General features: G+C 41.8%; 1 protein-coding gene across 5 annotated transcripts in view; it reads left to right on the top strand.

Annotated features, from left to right (window-relative positions):
• Nucleotides 1-21,978, top strand: part of SH3D19 (SH3 domain containing 19) — a 150,718-nt gene that overhangs the window by 33,023 nt on the left and 95,717 nt on the right. The gene's annotated exons all lie outside the window — the stretch shown is intronic.

Below are 21,978 nucleotides of genomic sequence, written 5' to 3'. Positions count from 1 at the left end.
AAGATAGTGTCCGCTCTTCCATCCCCATCAGCTGAGACAGACGCTAGATAGATAGTTTCCCAGTGCTGCTGTGTGAAGAGGTAAAAGATCTATTAAACAAGCACACTTATGCCTTGAGCTGAGAATTCTATTGTATCAACTTGTAAGGTGCCTTTCAACTCTTTTACTTTATGATTCTGAAACCTTCTTTTATTTCCTTGTTGCATTTCTTGGCTCTATTCTCTGGATCTATCTTCTCTCACATTCTATTATCTTTCTGCTTATTCCGAATCCCACAGATGGTGAGTTTGTCTTTTCTTTCGCTGAAGCATTTTTCATGGCATCGGTTATACCTTGCTTGCGATTCTGGAGTGTTGGCACCTAAAAACATCCCTATGAAATCTTATTAACGTGAACAGTGTCCCTTTGGAAATAAGTTGTCAACATTCTTTGAATCCCGCTTATACTTTGTATGATTTTTGCTTTTGGGGGAATTAATGTTTTTTCAGAGTTCTTACCTATTTTCTTCATATATGTGAAAAGCTTTTTAATGGCCCAGATTGAATTTACTTATTGTTATATAATGACCTTATCCTTATAGTTATTAATGAAAACCTTTATTTTCAAACAATGATTTTAGTAGTATTTAGTGAAATTTGAGCAAGGGATGTTCACTTTGCTGCTCACTCCACTGCCTTGCCCAAACTCCGAATTATTTTTTACTGTTGTTAGGTGGTACAGAGCATGCTGTTAGTATTTTAATCAGCATCTTATGAAATCCATAAATTAGTCTGGCATTGGCCAGCATCACATCCCACGTTCTTAACCCCTCTATGTGTACCAGAGGCCTAGGACAAGGATGGGGGTAAAGCAGTGAGACTACGCTCTGGTCACAGGATAACGTGAGTTGCGAATCTCCTTTAACAAACACCTTCTCTAACTCCAAGACATCTGTGAGCGCAACCATGAAGTGCTCTCAGTGGGTGGGGTTAACGGGGACTCAGAAGGCATTTTCCCCTGAATATGTCCTTTTAAATTCTTCCATGCCTCTATTTAATCCATGACTATTATCCGTCTTTGCCCCCTTCTCCCAGTTTCTTAATCCAGACCCTTTCCTTACACCACCTGAGGGAGGGCAGCCTTTAAGACCACTGGGGAACGATCCTCACCTTCATATTCACACCTTGTTGATTCACTTGTAAAGACCAGAACACAACAGAAGTAGTGAGGTGTCAGTTTTGAAATCAGGTTGTAACAGACTGTGCCTCCCGTCTTGGGTGTTCTCTCTCACTTTGTCTGGGACCACTCACTCTGGAAGAAGCCATGTGCCATGAGGCAGCCCTGCAGACAGAGAGGCCTCGTGAGTGCGCCTAGACACTCACTGGTCCTCGGAGGCCTGCCACAGACGAATGAATGAGCTTGGAGGCAGATTCTGTTCCAGATGAGCTTAGAGCTGACTGCAGTGGGGGCTGACGTGGCAGCAGCCTCTTGAAAGACCCTGAACCAGAGCTATTTGATTACTGACCTACCGAACCTTTGAGATAATATGTATTTGTTGTTTTCAGCAATAGATATCAAATACTGCCGGAGGCTCCTCTTGCCTGGTGTGCTTCGTTAAAACATTCTAATCTTCCGAGTCCTTGCTTTTTCTCCAGTTCAGTCCCAGATTGGATGGTTTTCATCTTGAATTCAGCCAAGGACAAACTAATTAATTTATCTGGACCCCCGATCCTTTGTCCATAGAATGGAGGGCTTGGGCCAGGTGATTTCCAGATCCCTTTCAGCCCAACGTTTCTGTGCTTCTGTATTTCCCCAGTCTGTTCCCAGTTTCATTAAAGGAATGAATGTGCAAAATAATAGTTACAATCAACCAACCTTTATTCACTCTGAGGATGTTGCTTGGTAGGTTGACCTGGGGAGAAAAAGGCAAGAAGCCAATTAGACTAATGGGGCCATGCTTAGAGGTAGCAGAGCTGCATCCGTCTTGCTTCGAAATCCTCCGCTTCCAGAATTGCCTCTTCTCCCTTGTGTTTCATCTCCACTTCACCCTGGCCATACTGACTGTAGCCAGTTAGGGTGGCCCCCGGAAAGGGAGCAGTGGAAGCACAATAGGGAGGAGCCCAGAGAGGTCCAGGCTGAGGGTAGGAGAAAAGTCAGTATGAGGAGAGATGGCTGACTTCTCAATCCAAGATTTGTAGAAACTCTTGTTTGTACAGATTCCAGCCAGGCCTGTGGGTTTGGTTGCAGTTTTGATTCCCAGCTCACCGCTCCTGCCAGGGTCCAGAAACCCCCCAGTTTATGCAGGGGATCTCCTCTACTGCTCTGGGGGAGGGAGGAAAGATGGCTTAGCCACACAGAGGGCAAAGGGAGAGACTGTCCAGCAGTTCAGCCAAGAACTGTGGAGTTAGGGCCTGTCCAGGCGCTCCTGGGTTCACCCAGGGGCTCAGAAGATATGAGACCTGGACGCACAGTGGGGACAATGGCGGGGTGTGGGGGGAGGGGCTCTGAAAGATGCCAATAGGGTGGATCCTTACTCTACACCGACACATCTGCCCCGCTGGGCACTTGGAGCAGATCGTGGCTTCACTGATGATGATGATGGCTCCATGCAGCGAGCCTTCTTTCGGGCAGTAGTCGCTGCATGTCTGGAGGTCAAATGAGGGGCCCTTTTAGTTCCTTCAGTGTATCCGATGGCTTCCTGTCTGTAAGGTCACAAAGAGCCAAAGCTGTCCTAAAAAAATTGGAGGCAACTTTCAGCTAGGAGATAGATTTTGTGCCTCTGATTTTCAGGGATAGCTCTGATTTCAAATATTCCCTCCCTAGGGGAATGTCTCCTTGGGTGGAGACTTAGGGTGTGTGTGCCTGTGTGTGTGTGTGTGTGTGTGTGTGTGTGTGTGTGTGAGTTTTTTAGGTACTCATTTCAAATGAGATCATTATCCAATGTGCAGAAACCTGAAGTGTGAGAGTGGTTGCACTGAACTGAGAGCCAGGGCAGGAAATACTTGGGCCCACTTCTAAGGTACAGCATACTGTATCAGGGCATGCAAGATAAACAAACCAATGTATCCCGCCCCCCCCCCCCCAATCAATCAATAAGTTAAAAAGAGAAGACAAACTCCCTTTTGCCCTTAGCCCAGGAACTCCAGGCACCTGAGTTAGTTCCCTGATGAATCTCCCCAAAAGCAAGGCTCACACTCACCAGAAGCGCGCAGCTGTCAGTACCCACTGTGCTGAGATGAGGGTGGCTGAACAGATAGGAAGCCAGCCCTGGCAGACACTGGCCTGCCAGGGCCACTGCCGCACCTTGGCAACTTGGGCTAGGACCGTAGACCACCCACAGACTGCGGACAAAAGACGAAGGCTCTGCAGACCCTCTCCAGAATCCTTTCTTCCCTCTGCCCCGGCCCCTCCTTGCTCATTTCCCAAACTGGAGTCTTCTCTCCTCGTTGGCACAAATTCCCTTCCCTTGGTTCACCTAGGCATGCTGTCCCTGGCTGGGGTGCCTTACTCAACTTTAAGAGATTCTCTGCTTCCTTCTGATTGGTGCCTAGGGAGAGAAAAGGAGGAATGTGGGAGACAGCCTCGACAGGTTCTTGTTGCCCTTGGAAGCCCCATCTAGGACAGTCCTCACCCAAGAAACCCCAGCACAAGGGACAGCAGGAAGACACAGCCAGCAGGGCCCATGTCCCTATCCTCAGAATCAGCGCTTTCTGCTTCCTGCACCCATGCTCCCAGGCAGAGGCCAGCTGGGGAGCAGCTGTAGAGGGGTGGGGCAGGAACAGCTTCTCCTACTTCACCCCTTTCTCTTCTTTGATTTTCATTCAGGGCCCAGCACTGAAAGGACCAGACTTTAGAAGTGCAGCCACAGGACCCAGAGGGAGGCACCTCCCCACCCCCATAGGGAGAGCAGCAGGGTGTGGGGTTCCTGCCTGTGAGTGGGGGAGGGTCAGTGGGAAGAGGGGAGCAGGTTGGGTGTGGGCACTGGCAGGAGCAGGGCCCACTCAGTGCACAGGGACCCTGGTATGGGTCCCTCAGCCTCACAGACCTCCCTCTGCCCAGTCAGGGATCTGCCTTAGTTGCTCCTGTGTTATTTCCTCCTTGACTGGTGGTGAACCACCCTAGGGCAAATCCCTGCGTTTGGATTGCAAAAGGACTGTGCAAAGTGGCTGCCTCAGCCCTTGGCCTTTAGAGCAGTTTGTCACAGGACTGACAAAAGAAAAAAGAGGAAATAAGCTACTCAGGTAGCTGACCAATATATTTTGCTTTCTCTCACCCTCTTCTGCTTCAATCTCTGCCTGATGTAATTTGTTCTTTGCCTCTCTGAGTAAGCAGGTATTTACTCTGTCTTTATCGCGTTTAAGGTATAGTGCTACATGCAGAGCAGGATCTATAGAGACCCGTGAATCATGGGGCCGCCTGCCTTCAAAGGACTGACAGTTTTGTTGGAGCGAGGTAGAAGAAGAAGGAAATAAGTCAGGAGATTTTATGTTTAATTGATACCCTAGTCATAAAAGGGAGAGGGCGGGAGCTCTGAAAGCTGAGTGACGGCACATTGTGTGGGGAGCACGGGCCGTTCAACCTCTTGCCTGCCTTCCCCACAGTTGGGTTTGGAGAACTTAAGAGCTGGGACAGGGCCGAGTACATGTTGGTCGCTATTTCTAAAGACCTCATGATGGTGATTATGATCAGATAGTTAGAGATTCTTTAATCCTCCAGGCCCAGTGCTTGCCCTAGGAGGACTGATGGGTACGATCAAATGGACAGGATTAGAAGGCCTGGAGAAATGAAGGTGAGATTATCCTTTGTAAAAGTCAAGAATGGGATTATGTATAATTATAGAAATTGAGAATTAATTTAACTTGAAGCTTTTTGGAGACCAAGGCAAAGAAAAAAAACAAACTACAATACATAGCTCAAACTACAATACATAGCTCGTATCATCTGATAATAAGAAGTATACTTACTCTTAAGTCAGGAGATAACTTTTTAACCCTTGGCAATAAATTCAACAAGTTTGTTGAAATATTGTAAAAAGCACATTGGTTAGCATGATAAGCAGTTTTCTAGGGGACTGAAAAAATACTTTTTTTTGGTATTATCTCTCAGTAAATACTGATGCTATCCTTTTGAATCCTGATTAAGACACTTCATTTTTTAAGCCCTGGCTGGCGTAGCTCAGTGGATTGAGCACGGGCTGGGAACCAAAGTGTCCCAGGTTCGATTCCCAGCCAGGGTACATTCCTGGGTTGCAGGCCATAACCCCCAGCAACAGCACATTGATGTTTCTCTCTCTCTCTCTCTCCCTCTCCCTCTCTCTTTCTCTCTCTCCCTCCCTCCCTCCCTCCCTTCCCTCCGTAAAAATGAGTAGATGAAATCTTAAAAAAAAAAAAAAAACACAGTTCATTTTTTTAAAATTTTATTTATTTATTTTTAGAGAGAGGAGAAGGGAGGGAGAAAGAGAAGGAGAGAAACATCAAAGTGTGGTTGCTTCTCACGTGTCCCCTACTGGGGACGTGGCCTGCAACTCAGGCTTGTGCCCTGACTGGGAATCCAACCGGCAACCCTTTGGTTCACTGGCTGGCACTCAGTCCACTGAGCCACACCAGCCAGAGCCCAATTAAGGCATTTCTTTGAAGAATTAAGCTAACTTAAATGAAGTATTTATATTTGCTATGTGACTTGAAACAGGAGTGGAATTTGAGTGCGGGCTGCAAACCAAAGTGTCGCAGGTTCGATTCCCAGTCAGGGTACATGGCCTGGGTTGCAGGCCATGACCCCCAGCAACCACACACTGAAGTTTCTCTCTCTTTCTTCCTCCCTTCCCTCTCTAAAAAATAAATAAAAATAAAGTCTTTAAAAAAAATAGTGGAATTTAGAGAAGACGCCTCTTTTCTCTTTCAAACACCACTCTCTGCAGTGCTGCTTTGGTGAGGTCCACATTCTCTAGGCGCTCTTCGAGGTGTCTTGACAGTTTATTTCCTTGGCTGAAGGACTTGGCTTGAATTTCTGCCCCTGTGAGATCATCTCAGTTTTGCTTGATTTGGACTGCAGAAAGGTCCTTGGGGAGGGCAGTTCCAGTGTCAAATAAAGTACCAAAGATTGCATTATATGATGTCTCGTCTCCCCCATTAAGAAAGGATACAGTCTCAGAACAGCAAACAAAAATAATTTTAACTGTAATGCCCAGAAGTGGGCATTAGAGCTTATAGGATACTAATGTGTATAATTAATAATATAGATAATTACCAACTCTAGAGAGAGGACAGTTTAAAATCTGTGTTATAATCCAAGTTGTCCTGTGATTTACAAGAGAATAAACTTTTGTCTAAAAAATGTTAAGTTGATTCTTGATAATTGACATGTAATCAGTTATGGAAGCTTGACAGTATTTATATTTGCACAACCTTCTCATCCACACAGCTCTTCGAGGGAAGAATGTTTTCATTCCCACTTTACAGGTGAGGAAACTAAGGATGGTGGAGGTTAAATGTCTTAACTAGTTTTAATACTAGGCACTAGCAAAGGTGGGAGCTGCTTCTGTTTCCTAGTCTAGTAATCACATTCACATCCAGATCTCCTGATTTATTATTGCCTGGTCATCTTTTCCTCCATGCAGCCTCCCAAGTTCAAGAGACATCATTTATTTATTCAGTAATCATTTTTTCAGTGCCCATGCCAGCCACTCTTCTGGAATAGAGGAGTGACAACACAGAAAAATCCCCTGCCCTCATGGAGCTTGTATCTAGTTTTAGATTAGATCATGACCAGTGTTTAGGAGCCAAAATGAAACAGCCTAGGGATGCTGGGGTGAGGCATAATTTTTTTTCTCATTACTGTATTTTTTTCTCTTATTGTTCATTCCTCTTAGACCCTTTTCTACCTCTACCCACTCCTCTCCCCCAGCAATCACCACACCGTTGTCCCTGTCCACGAGTCTTTTTTTTTCTCCTCTCTCTCTCTCCACCCCGGAGCCCTGCCCCTGCACTCCGCCCTCCCACGCCCTCAGCCTGCTCTCTATCCATGAGTCTCTCTGTTTTGCTTGTTAGTTCAGTTTGTTCGTTAGATTCCACATGTGAGTGAAAGCACATGGTATTGGTCTTTCTCTGACTGGCTTATTTCACTGAGTATACTGTTCTCCAGGTCCATCCATGCTGTCACAAATGGTAAAATTTTGTTCTTTTTCACAGCCAAGAGGTATTCCATTGTGTACATGTCCCATAGTTGTTTCATACACCCATCTTCTGATGGACACCCTGCCTGCTTCCAAATCTTGGCCATTGTAAGTAATGCTGCAGTGTATATAGGGGTGCGTATATTCTCTTGGATTCGTGTTTTGGGTTGCTTCAGATATATTTCCAGAAGTGGGATTCCTGGGTCAAAAGGCAGATCCATTTTTAATTTTTTGAGGTCTCTCCATACTGCTCCCACAGTGGCTGCACGAGTCTGCATTCCCACCAACAGTGCAAACGGGTTCCCCTTTCGTCACATCCTTGCCGTCACTTGTTTTTTCTTTTTTGATTTATTGCTAATAGCCATTCTAACAGGTGTGAGGTAATATCACATTGTGGTTTTAATTTGCATTTCTCTGATGATTAGTGACATTTAAGAATCTTTTCATATGTCTGTTGGCCATCTGCACGTCCTCTTTGGAGAGATGTCTATTCAGGTCCTTTGCCCATTTTTTAATTGGATCGTTTGTGGGGGGTTTTGGTGTTGCGTTTTATAAATTCCTTATAAATTTTGGCTATTAATCCTTATCAGATGTATCAGTGACTATGTTCTCCCATTCAGTGGATTATCTTTTTATTTTGTCGATGTTTTCCTTTGCTGTGCCAAAACTTTTTAGTTTGATATAGTCCCCTTTGTTTTTGTGTCCCTTACCTGGGGATATATATCAGAAAAAGTATTGCTATGAACAGTGTCCAAGATTTTACTGCCTATGTTTTCTCCTAGAATTTTTATGATTTTGAATCTAATTTAAGTCTTTAATCCATTTTGAATTTATTGTTGTTTGTGGTATAAGAAGATGGTCTAGTTTCATTTTTCTTCACATATCTGTCCAGTTTTCCCAACACTGTTTATTGAATAAACTGTATTTAGTCCATGTATGTGCTTGCTTTCTCTGTCAAATATTAATTGACTATAAAGGTGTGGGTTTATTTCTGAGTTCTCTATTCTGTCCATTGGTCTCTATTCTGTTGTGACAGTACCATGCTGTGTTGATTACTATGGCCTTAAAGTACAGTTTGATATTAGGTAATGTGATTCCTTCAGCTTTGTTCTTCTTTCTCGAGATCTCTGTTGCTGTTTGGGGTTTTTTTTGTGGTTCCAAGTACATTTTTGAAATATTTGTTCTAGTTCAGTGAAGTACGTCATTGGTATCTTGATATGAATTGTGTTGACTCTATAGATTGCTTTGGGTAGTATGGACATTTTAATGATGTTAATTCTTCCTATCCATGAACATGGTATGTGCTTCCACTTATTTGTATCTTCTTCAGTTTCTTTCTTCAGTGCCTTACAATTTTCCGAGTATAGGTCTTTTACATCCTTGGTTAAATTTATTCCCAGGTATTTTATTCTTTTTGAAGCAATTGTGAATGGGATTTTTTTTTTAATTTTTCTTTCTGATAGTTAATTATTGGCATATAAAAGTGCAACTTATTTCTGGATATTAATTTTGTATTCAGCTACTTCACTGAATTCATTCATCAGTTCTAATAGTTTCTTGGTGGAATCTTTAGGGTTCTCTATGTACAGTATGATGTCACACTGCAAATTATGACAGTTGTACTTCTTTCCTTCCAGCCTGGATGCTTTTTATTTCTTCTTCTTGTCTGATTGTTGTGGCTAAGAATTCCAGCACTATGTTGAATAAGAGAGGTGAAAGTGGACATTCCTGTCTTGTTCTTGATCTTAAGGGGAACGCTGGTAGTTTTTGTGCATTGAGTGTGATGTTGGCTGTGGGTTTGTCATATAAGGCCTTAATTATGCTGAGGTATGTTCCCTTTATTCCCACTTTGCTAAGAGTTTTTTTTTTATCATTAAGAGGTACTGGATTTTATTAAATGCTTTTTCTGCATCTGTTGATTTGATCATAAGGTTTATCCTTCATTTTGTTTATGTGGTATATCACATTTATTGATTTGCAAATATTGTACCATTTGTTGTTCCCTCTCCTCCACCGTCTCTTCCTCCTCCCCCTCCTCTTCCAGATTTGGAAAGACTATAGTGCAAAGCTATGTCAGACGCTGCCTGTGACTGGTGCCTGGGCAACCTGTTTGGAACTATCAGCGATCCACTGCTTGTGGCTCCCTCTGCTGGGCCTGAGTTCGTGCCCATAGAATCAGGCTGCTCACCAAGGCTGGGTTTTACCAGCACTAGTCCTGGAAGAGGGTCATCTAAAGTATCAAAGCTCTGACACAACCACCTTTGCCTGCAGACTTTCTGATAAGCTTAAACAATGAAATTGCCTCCAGCTGTATTCCTCTGCCACAGGACCTAAGCTCCAAAGGGTGGGGCTCTTGCTCCCCCGCCCCCAACCAAGCCCCTGGGAGGGGAGTGCTGTCTGAGAGACAGCCTCTGCCTATGGGGAATGACTCAGCACAGGGTTCCTGGCAGCTGACCGCTTAGTCATCTCTCTCCCCAGAGCCATCAACTTCACCCTCCCCTCATGTGTTCCTAGTCTGCTCTGCCCACCCTCTGCTGGAGCCCAGGGTGAGTGGCTGCAAACAAAATTTTGTTCTTGGCCCTTTAAGAGGCTCTCTGTTGTCTCGAGCCATCTCCTTGGCAGACAGAGAGCCCTGTTTTTCACAGCTGTTTGTTATTTGAGTTTCTTTTCCAGTTTCTTTTGGTGTTCTAGGCTGGGGAGCCCAGCTTGGGGTCTAGACCCCACACTTCTCCCGGGGAAGCCCCTCAGTTGCTGAGATATCCCTCCAGAGCTTCAGCTGCCCCCCCTGGGAGCCTAGACAGCCCTCTGCTGACTCCGTGTTTCCTACCAGCTTCCTCATGGTGATGTGTTTTCTCCCGTAAGTCCTTGGTTGTAAGGCTTCTCTCCAGCTAGCGTTCCCCTGGTTTTTCAGGACGAGTTTTCTAAAAGTTAGTTGTAATTCCAGTTTAGTCCCGGGAGGAGGTGAGTGTAGTTTCCACCTGCTTTGCTGCCTTCATGGGTTTCCGAGACGTAACTTGTCAATGGGGTGTTCAGGGAAGGCATCCCGGAGGAGTTTCTGAGCAGGCATTTGGGGAAGGGAGGCGGTGAGCCAGGTCGTGAACTGCGGGGAGAGGGGTCAGAGCACCGAGGGCGGCAGTATAAGGCCCGGGAGGCAAGGGTGTGTCTGGGCCCTGTGGGAAACTTGGAAGCTGGAGCAGACAGCGTGTGCGAGGGGTGCCAGTGACAGGAGATGAAGGCAGACGGGATAGGGGCCAGACTAGGGAGCCCTGCTTGGGCTATTGAGAAGACTCTAATTTTCATTTTTGGTAGAATGAGAAGATTTTTATCTGACTTGAAGTTTTCAGTGGACCACACTGGCTACTAGGTTGAGAATGGTCAGGGGTAGAAGCAGGGAGACCAATCAGAAAGTGATGGCAATAATTTGGGCAGGAGCTGATGCGGCTCTGGACCAGTGCTGTGCCCGCAGGAGTGGTGAGAAGAGGCAGGCTCTGGAGGCAGTTTGATGGTGGAGCCAGTGGGACCTGCTGATGGGTTGCCCGAGGGGGTGAGAGCGTGAGAGGAGTCAATACCGACTTCAAGGTTGTTGGCCTGAACCGCTGGAAGTGTGGATACCATTTGTTGATGGGGCACACTGTGGGAGTAGAGGTTTGGGGTGGGGGAGGTGAGAAATGTATTCACAGTCATGTTAAGCTTAAGATGCTTGATAGATGTTCAACTGGACAGTCCGATAGGCAGCTGAATGTATGAATCTGGAATCAAGATTACCACCAACTGAAGGAGCAGATTAGAGTGTCACCAGCACATCCCACTATTTAAAACAAGGAGATGAGATAAAGTGTGAATATAAACAAAGCCCGCTGTGAGTTTTAAGGATTGACCACACCTAAGCTGAAATGTGATAAACAGGAAACAATAAGAGACTGAGAGCCTAGTGGTGAGGTGGGCAGAGAGCTGATCGGAGGAGTGTTCTAGAAGCCAAATAGAGAGTGTTTCAAGGAGGAGGAAGTGATCAGCGGCTAACTGCTGCACACCAGCTGACCATTGGATCTAGCTTCATGGAATGGACTCAAGAAAAAGAAGGGAGTAACTGGAGACAGCAAATATAAGCAGTTTTTAAAAGTAGTTGTACTATGAAGGGAAGTTGAGAAATAGCTGGCAGAAGTGCCTGGGTGGTGCAGGGGGCTGGGTTTTGTTCTAGTTTGTTTTAAGATGGGAGAAATTACATCACGTTTATGCGCTAATGGAATTACCCAGCAAAGAGGGATAAATTGATGATGCCGAAGAGAGAGCCGGAGCCTTGCTGCCGTGGTGTCCTTGAGCAGACGGGCGGGGACTGAACCCGACTCCTCAGCTGGGAGGTGAGGATGCTTATGGCAGAGCATAGGCAGGGCAGGTCTTTCACACAGCGGGAGCCGCAGCAAGTATGTGGGCACAGATGCCGTTTGGTAGGAGACGTGGTGGTAGACATTCTCTGCTGGTTGTTTCCGTTTCCTCCGAGGAGTAGAAATCATCTCCCGAGGGTGGGTCTGGGGAGGGAAGTACTGATGACTTAAGAAGAAGTAGTGAACTCTTCTAGCCTTGTATAAGGGTGGAAGGTGAATGGACCAGAGGAGTGAGTGTGAGTACTGGGCAGCAGAAAGTATCCACTTGGGTTTAAAGCGAAGTTGGCATTGTTGCATGTTCACAGCAGTGTTCAGAAGCGGCACAGTTGGAGGCATAGGCGGGCAGAGGTTGAGGTTTTCTGGAGTGGGTATGATGAAGGGGGGGGCAAGGGAATGAGCATCATAATAAATCATGAATTTAAGTGGAAAGGAGGGGCGTAAGGAATGAGGGGGCTGTGGTTAGTAAAGCAAAGTAAAAATCAGTGGATTATAAATCCTAATGGGGCTGAACATGATGGAGACCAAGACAGATAATAAAACGTGCTGGGAAGGTGAGATCGCTTAAAATTGAGATCAAGGCAAGGGTGCTGCTTGCTTGCTGGGTTTGGTATATGATTGGGTTTTTTTTCTCTGCAATTAATGAAAAAATTTACGCTATAGAGAAATGTGTGAAATAAAATAGAAAGTTTCCTTCCTCACCCTCTGTATTTCTAGCACCTTATGGGTTGTTGTGGGGGCATCGCTCCAGACCTTTCCTTGTCCTTCCCTCTCTTTCTGCCTATACATATACATCTGTGTGTACACGTATTTGTGTGTGTGTATCACAGAAAAAAAGTGGAACTATTCTAGGTGCGACTTAACTTTTTTCGCTCAGAGTCTTTGCATGCCAGTATGTGCTAACCTGATGACTTTTCTTTGGAACAGATGCGTGTTATAGTACACAAGACAGAAGCACACCATCACTTTAAAATCAGGCCGGTGTTGATGGATGCTTAGGTTTCAGTTTTGCTATTATCAATTATGCTCGAGAATATAGATATTCTTTTCCATTCTTCTAGTGTATTTGTACAGTTGCTTTGCTGTGAGTCACCCTGACGTAGAAGTACTGAAGGAAAGATCTGTGTTTTAAACTGTGACCTCTATTGCCCAATCACCTTCACAACGACGGAACCAGTTTACAGAGATGGGGAACGTCTCTTTTCCCACCTCCTCAATCGGACTCATTATTTATCTTTCCACCTTTTCCATTTTAGTCACTCGGATAGGACTATTTGGAGAAAATATTTTAAATAAACTGTACTGCACTAATTTTGCGAGGGTATAAGAAAAATAGGAAGCTGTTTCATTCTTATTCCTTCTGCAAGAGATGGAATATTAATGCTTCTCCGACTTCTAAGACCTAACTTGAACAGAAAGGGCCTCAATTAATTCCTTAAGGCGAAAAGTGATCAGAGGCAGGGCTGGAGAGTGAGGAAAGTCATCAAAATAAAAGGACAGACCTGATTTCTGTTTTTCTGCTGCCGAAAAGGTTTCCAAATCCATTTTTTTTTACAGCAAGTGTGCAAAGATTTCAGGTTCTTTGATAAACCCTTATATGGTATTGATTTCAGATTTTATCTGAGTTTAATTTTGAGTGTGTGGTGACCAAATTGGAAAGAAATTTTATATCAGTATGTTTTGGAAGGAGAGACCCATAATAGTACATATTTAAAATGCAGTAGTACAGATTTTAGCACTACTTTTTTTTCATGCTTACTCTGTGAGTATATAGAATCTTATATTTATGATTTCCCTCCAGTTAAAAGTCGTATTTATTATTGATGACTCGATAACTTTCTAATAGTGTTTTTAGAGAAATATTTGAAAACAGGTCTTAGGTATAGAATTCCTTTTATTTAATTGAGAAAATAGTTTTACATTGTATGGATATACTGAGTAAAAACCTAGAACAGAGGGTGTGTGCCAACTCTGAATATATGTGTGAATAGATACATGTTTTGGATTCCTCTATTGCGAATCCATACTTGTCAGCACAAGACGTACATACCCTTGAGTGCTTTATAGTCAGGCTTTCATGTAACTATGCATCTGTTTAAAACGCAAAACAGTCTTGTAATATGCTCTTAGATGTTTTTGAGGCTCATTTTATGTCTTTGAGAAGATGATAGGAAAAAAAGTAACAGATGGCCAACAAGGATGTTAAGCTGACAAGGAAGCAACTTAATTTAGTAACTTTAGTTCCTAAATGAGAAAAAATTTATATCAGTCTAAATTCACTTAAGAAAAATCTTGGGAGTATGTTCTCACTGAAGTCTTTTCTTTGAATTTTGTTTTGTTTTGTTTTTTGCAAGGGGGCTGTCAGGCAGGGAGGAGGGAAAAAAAGAAGGAAGAAGGATTTGGACCCATGTTTATAGTTACAAAGTCAGTGTTTTTTTCTACTTCTCCGAGTCTGTTTTCTGTTGACCTTTTATCATTGGCAGAACTTTTCAATGCTCAAAGCAAGGTTTCCTAATCTTAGATCTAATAATGCTACTGACTGGATTATGCATGTTTGAACATGTAAAAATATTTTCTTGTTAAGTTTAATCTTATACTTAATGTTCCCTGTTGTACAGGGAGACCTTTGGAGCAAGGATAAGAAATGAAATGATACTAATGCTTCCTAATTAAAGAAATTTCTATTCAATGCTAACTAAAAATATATTGGCTGAACTTCTAGTCAGCTGGGCTTAATTCTCATCACTAAATTCCTGAACATTATGGGCAAAACACTTTGTCCAATTCAAAAATAGCTAGTCTTTTTCCAGACTCTCATTGGAAAAATTTAAAAACAAAATTAAGAAAAATAAAATCTTCTAAAACCATCTTACATGAACAAAATATGGTTACTGTGAAATAAAGAAAAACAGTAATTTCTCTTATGTCTGGAGGCAGGGTAGTTATGGGGATCATATTTTATTATTTGCGTCCTATTGCTTGTCACTAATGAGGCTAGTAAGAATACATGTTTACAGACGTCTCAGCACCGAACATGGGAGCATGAGAACAATCATACTGTTTGTTTTTTCCGTAAATACCAGGTAGCTTTAATGAGTTATAAGAAAATTTTACCACCTATGCATAGCACAACATTAATTTCTTGAAAGTAAATAATTTTAATATAATATAATCATGTTATATGCAGCATATCCAAGATGTGACCCTGTTATTTTATTTAATCCATATTAAATGAATGCATCTGTTCATGTGCATTAAGGTTGTGACATTGTACTATTTAAACAAGGGAAGGGCTGGAGATAGCAGCTGGGATTGATTCCAGATGGGTATAAGGGATCTTTTTGAGGTGATGATAATGTTTTTAAATAATGGTGGTGATGATTGCAGAACTCTGTAAATTTACTAAAAATCATTGAATTGCATACTTCAAACAGATATGGCATGAAGTTATGCCTCAATAAAGCTGCTAAAATTTTTAAAAATGGAATGAAAAAGATATCACCATAGGTAATCCCAGAAGACATAGAAAATATAAAAGAACACATTATTGATGAAATAGACAAAGTTGTTAAAGAACAACTGTCCCTCCCCTGTCCTCAGGTTTATAAGGGAATTCTACCACAACTTTAAGAAACAAATTATTCCAATGTTATTTTAAATTGTTTCAGAACACAGCAAATGAAGAAAAGTTTCCAAATTCCTTTTTTTGAAGGGCAAATAACATTGATATTGAAACAAGGAAAAGATATTTCTCCTAGAAAAAACCCCAGAGATTAATTTTGCTTTTGAATATTGAAATAGTCCTTGAAGGAAAAATTATAAAACAGAATCCGTGATCACATTTGAAAAATAACACACAGAACAGCAATTTAGTATAGTGCTGAACAGTTTGGTCTCTGAAGTGCCTGGTTTGGAATCCTAGTACCATCACCTCCTAGCTCCGTGACTGTAGCAAAGTAACTAAGCTTCTTTCTTTTCTCATCAGTAAGGTGGGACTGGTGAGTAAGACAACTTACTTCATAAGGTTCTTGTGAAGCCCCAGTGCATAAAGCACTTAGGTAAGTGTTTGATAATAAACGTTGAGTATGATAATCTCATAGTCCATTAAAAATGATCAATATGTCAAAATTTGATATTCCTCTATTATTGACCTTTTGGATTTGCTATTGTAAAGAACAGTGCAATAAGTTTATATGACTTAGTTTCTGCCAGTAGGCAACATAATATGAACACCTAACACAGTTAACAACGTGAAGTCCTTACCAGACACAGGAATCACTTTACTTCCCCTCATGTTTGTTCTCAGGGTCTGTGAAACCGGTTTATACAGTTTGACTCCCACCTCTTAATGATATTTTTGGAGGGAAATAGAAAGCAAGAGTCATTTTTTTTGCTTTTTCCCATTTATAGTGTAAAGGCTTACATTTTTATTTGCTATTTATTATACTTTTTATTTGATCATCACAGAGTTCTCTCTTAGAGAGTAAATGATTTTACTTTCAAATATTTGGACAGATTACTCAGGAGGTGTACACATTCTGGATTGCACCTTTATTTTATTTTATTTTATTATTTTTTTTTATTTCCTCTTTATTAGCATCATAAAGAGTGAGGAGACAGAACCAGTGAGAGGCCTTTTCTCTTTCCAACGCTGTTTGTTTCTGGGGAAGTAGAAGAGAAGTTAGGAGATATTCCGTCACCTCTAACTCTTTTTGCAGTTTGTCTAATAGTCAGAGTTACTCCCCTGGAATTATTATTGGAAAGTTCCTTATGCTTGCTCCGTTTTCCCTCTTGGTTCCTACAGCTTTGTTAGTTGTGCTATCAATGTCAGATCTGTGTTCAGCTTCTTATCTGTACCTGGGAGACTGTCTTACAGCTTTTTTCAAAAGAGGATTTATCTTTTTTATTTCCTGTGTATTATATTTAGATATTGAGAATCCTGTAGCCCTAGTTAAACACAACCTTTTTTTGCTACTGAAACCCTGATACCGGAGGTTTTATGTCTTAGAATATTGCCATTAATTTCCCAGTCAACTGTCACCCAAGGGTATAAGAAACCATATAAATTTATAGAAAATCTATCCTAAATGCACTGTCTTCTCTCTATTCCATTGCAGATTTTCCTCTTTATAAGCATACTCTGACTTGTTAATAGAAACGTCATGTTTTTATTTCTCTCACCGTTTATTTTAAAGGATACATCAGGAATGTACTATTGTGAAATGCCATGTTGAGGAAGGGATTCAAGTCAGACCGAGCTGCATTCCATTCCCAGGTTGGCTCCAGGCCCTGGCCAGCCTGTTGCTGGTCCTGTGACCCTGTGAGGGAGCTTCACTTGCCACCTTTTAAAATGGGAATACTTGCAGGGCTGTGAGGATTAGAATATCTTAAATATTCTTCCCTATTCCCTAAATTCTCCTTTTCTTGGATCAAGATGTGATCACACAGTTTGGTCTTTCTCATTTACACTATTGACTTTTCTTAGATGTTTGTCATTGATTGTAGGTACATGTCTATGAATAAAAGACTAAATTGACGCAAGTTCGGGGGCTTTTCCTGTAATAATGCTTTCCTCTGAATGACATAACTGACTGTGTCAGTGGGTTTATTAATCGAGCACCCCAGTAGGTCGGCTTTCCTACAAGGGAGGAGGAAGGAAAGCTTCAACCCCCCCAAAATTGCCGAAGTAAGGAAATTGTCATTCTAGGGGTGAGATGTATCTAGAAAGGAAGGGGTTCACTGAATTTACCTCCAGTACCTGTCATTCCTCTCTGCGAGGGTCTGAAGTTACCTTAAATTCTAAATTGCCTTAAACTCAACTCTTTGTACCTCTGAAGCCCAAAGTCCCCTACCGGGAATCTCTTCAGGCAGATCACCATTGTATGGACAGCAGTTTTCTGCCTTTAGCTCCTAAAACTGAAAACAGTCTTGTGCTATGCTCTTAGATGGTTGGTTACGAGGTGTAATTAGTAGTGGGGTGGGCTGAGCAGTGCTTAGTCGCTGGATCTGGTCATCTGAATGCAGCTGTTTCATTACCTGTCTCCTGTGGTTGCCCAAGGGCCCACTTTTTATTTTTTTCACTTACAAGGAGCTTCCTAGGGAGTGTACATGTTTAACTTCTCATGTCTTAGACCCTGGTTTCACATTTTTCAGGAGGTCTTATCTGATCTAGTGATGACTTTCACTCTTGAATTATTTGTTTGTTTTTCTGGGGGGAATTGTGGGGTTTTTTTTAAGTGTTGTTATGGTTCCATTCAGATTTTTGTTGTCATTTCACACTTAGAGAGAGGCAACTTGGATGTAACTACTTACTGGGCCATTGTGAGGGAGTCAAGTAAAACATTTCCGTGTGATTTTTCACTTAGAAGCCTCAAACTTAATATATCCTAATCATTATATGTTCCTGCCCATTCCCTCATCCTGCTTCCTCATCTTGCTTTGTTCCTGACCTCAGTTAATGGTAACCTGCACCACCACGTACCATGTCATTATTCCTGCTTCCTCCCTCAACACATGTTGTCCATTCCTAATCCTGTCTGTTTACATTCAGCCCTCTCACTTCATTTCCTGTTACTCCTTTCCTATGTCAGGCTTTTTGTCCTGGTGTAGTCAGTGGTCTCTGTTTTCCTTTTCTTCCCCTCCACCCCAGTCCATCCCACAAGCTTACCCTTTCTCCATTGCCTACAGTATGGTACCAATGCTAAGGCATAACATTCATGAATCGCCCCCAGATAATCCTGAATTAGCTATATAATGTCGTCTCCTAATATATTTTCCTTACACCCCGACTCTACCTGCAATTGGATTACTCAACGCTTTTCCTCAGTCCCATGCACTTTTACGCTTTTGTATAGTACGTGGTTCTCCTACGCTTAGGTGCCCTTCATCCCATATTTACCTCTCAAATTTGCCAACCTGAAATTATGTTGAACTCACATGCTCTGGACTCTGGGAAGCTTTGAAGATTTCTTAGTCTGTTGTTTATCGAAAGTAGATTTTGTTGTATTTCAACTGTATTCCTCAATCTCATATCCTCCAAGACAATGTGCCTCTATTTTTCTCTGGGCCAGAGCTGGGCGGATCAAAGAGATCCCAGCCTGAGCAAACAGAAGGTGACTAAGGTCTGTCTCACTCACCTGCATTTGCAGGTGTTTCATCCATAGCTCTGTGGAGAGAAAGTGCACAACACCTTACTTTGGTTTCTAACAAAGTAGAGTATGTTTTATATCGTATTTCATCTCTGTATTGCCGGAGGTGTCCCCTAACCAAATGATCATTCCGTTGTTTAGACCTATTTTTTAATTGCTTGTGGTACATGGGTTAATCGTGAATGATACAAACACATTTCATCATGTGTTAACGATTCTGGGTGTGGAGTCGTATGGAAATCTTAGATGGTAATGACAGGCAAACTGAAGATTGCTGAAAGTCTGGTTTGCATAAATGACACGTAAGCTACCCCAGAGCCAATTTCTGGTGTGTGGCTAATATATCTTATAATTCTTCCTCCTCATCACCTAATGTTTGTGTGTTTTAACTCTCATGTGTTTTCACTGTCAGTATCAAGTGGACTTTGTGTTGCAATAAAAGATGGCTAATTGTATTTGAAAAGAAAATCAGTATATTGTATTGGTGTCCTATAAAAATATAATAATTTTCTCAGTTCACTTTTTCCTTTTTCAGAAAATTTTACTCTGCAGCACCCAAAAACCAAACAATCTAATTAAAAAATGGGCAGAAGACCTGCATAGATAGTTCTCCAAAGGGAACGTACAGATGGCCAACAGACGTATGGAAAGATGCTCAGTGTCACTAACTATCAGAGAAATGCAAATTAAAACCACAATGAGATATTGCCTCACTCCTGTCAGAATGGCTGTCATCAATAAATCAATAAACAGCAAGTGCTGGCAAGGATGAGGAGAAAAGGGAACCCCCATACACTGTTGGTGGGAATGCAGATTTGTGCAGTCACTGTGGAAAGCAGTATGGAGATACCTCAAAAAATTTAAAATGCAACTGCGTTGTGACCTAGGGATCCTACTTCTGGGAATATATCCGAAGAAATTCAAAACAGCAATGTGAAAAGATGTACACACCCCTCTGTTCATTGCAGTGTTATTTGTAATAGCCAAGCTCCAGAAGCAATGCAAGTGCCCATCAATAGACAACTGGATAAAGAAAATGTGGTACATTTGTACAATGGGGTATTACTCAGCTATAAAGAAAAGAATGAAATCTTACGATTTGAGACATCATGGATTGACCTAGAAGGTATTATGCTAAGTGAGATTGGTCAGACAGAGAAAGACAAATACCACATGATTTCACTTCCATGTGGGATCTAAGGAACAAAATAAACGAGCAAACAAAACAGGAACACAGACTCAGAGATAGAGTGAACAAACCAAGGGTTACCAGGTGGGAAGGAGCAGGAAGATTGGTGAAAAAGGTGAAGGAAGTAAGGAGTTAGAAAATAATCATGTGGATGTGAAATATAACACATCGGGTATAGTCAGTAGTACTATAATGACAGTGTATGATGCCAGGCGGGTACTAGAAATATCAGATGGATCACTTTGCAAATTATATAATTGCCAAGCCATTATGCTGTACAGCTGAAAAAAAGCAATTTTAAAAATTTCACTCTGAGAGTATGGGAATTAACAACAAATAATATTGCATCAGAATTTAAACTCGTCTTACAATCTGTTAATTTTATAATGAATTGTCCCTATCATCAGGTACCTATATCCATAGTCTGTTAAGCCCGTACATTTAAAGTTTGTAGCCTAAGATTACTGATAGCACTAGGGAGTGAATTGGAGCTCCTCTCCCAGGTCAGATACTTTGTCATAAAACACCCAAGTCAAAATCTTCTGTATTCTTAGGAGTTGAGGAGAGGGTGTTTGTATGTTTTACGGAGCTGAAGAAAACCACAGAGACATTTGCAAAGAATTTGTGAAGCCCTGGATTCAGTCCCTGAACAACACACTGTCTGATACTGAAATACAAGTGTTTCTTGTGGTGAACAGAATTCCTTTACATTTACCCAGTAGCTCATCAAAGGAGTGAGACCTCCAGCCTTCTGATGTAGTGGAAAGAACAGGGGACTTTGGAATTCTTCACATCCAGGATTGAAAATTCATACTCCCTTTTCATTTCACTAGCTGCTCTGAGACTTTACTTTCTTGTCAATAAAATGGAAAAGACTTGCATCATGGGACTTCAGTGAAGATTAAATGGGAATGTATTAAGAATGCCTCTAACATCGTAAACACTCATGAATAATAGCCATCATTGTAGTTGTTGTTCTGCTGATAGCCAGGTCTTGGATTCATCTCAGCTGTTTTCTGTGACCTGGGAGCCACAGAAGTGAATCCTGTGTGTAGTTTCCTATACTTTGTAATGACTGTCCTCCCAAACAGTGCATTTTTCATTACATAATATAATGTTTTTATTAATTTTGCAACTGTGAAGTAGCACTTCAAAATGATTTCACTCCAAGTTGAAATTATATGAAGCCTTGCACAGTAATGCCCAATCTCTTTCTCTGTGAATTAATAATAACTACACCCCACTCTGCTACCCCTAAAAAAACACACAAACACCTCAAAGCCCTTTTTTATTCAATTTATTGGAGTGACATTGATTAATAGAATCATATAGGTTTAAAGTGTATATTTCTGATACATGATCTAATATTGCATTTGTGTATCTACCAGCCAAAGTGAAATCATCTTTTGTCACCATATATTTGGCCCCCTTTATCTCCCCTCTACCCTCCACTCACTTTCCTTTGTCTTTGTCTATGAGGTTCAGTATATCCCATATATGAGTGAAATCATATGGTTCTTAGCTTTTTCTGATAGACTTACTTTGCTTAGCATAATGTTCTCAAGGTCCAGCCATGTTGTTGCAAATGCTGGTATTTCATCTTTTCTCATGGCTGAGTAGTATTCCATGGTATACATGTACCACATCTTCTTTATCCAGTCCTCTGCTGAAAGGCCATTTGGTTGTCTCCGGGTCTTGGCCACTGTAAATAATGCTGCAGTTAACATAGGGGTGCGTATGTCTTTGTGAATAAATAAGTTTCTCAGGTAGATACCTAGGAGAAGGGATTGCTGAGTCATGTGGTAACTCTCTTCTTAAGTTTTTGAGGAACTTCCAGACTGTTTTCCATAGTGGCTGTACCAGTCTACATTCCCAGCAGCAGTGAATGAGGGTTTCTTTTTCTCTGCAACCTCTCCAGCTCTTCTGTTACTACCTGTCTTGTTAATAATAGCCATTCTAACAGTGTGAGTTGGTATCTCATTGTAATTCTGATTTGCATTTCCCTACAACTAGTAAAGTTTAACATCTTTTCATGTATCTGTTGGCCATTTTATATCCTCTTGGGAGAAGTATCTGTTCAGGTCCTCTTCCTATTTTTAATTGGATTGTTTG

The sequence above is a fragment of the Phyllostomus discolor genome, chromosome 8 (genome assembly GCF_004126475.2).
Source record: "Phyllostomus discolor isolate MPI-MPIP mPhyDis1 chromosome 8, mPhyDis1.pri.v3, whole genome shotgun sequence".
NCBI lineage: Eukaryota > Metazoa > Chordata > Mammalia > Chiroptera > Phyllostomidae > Phyllostomus > Phyllostomus discolor.
This window is presented reverse-complemented; position numbering and strand designations above follow the sequence as displayed.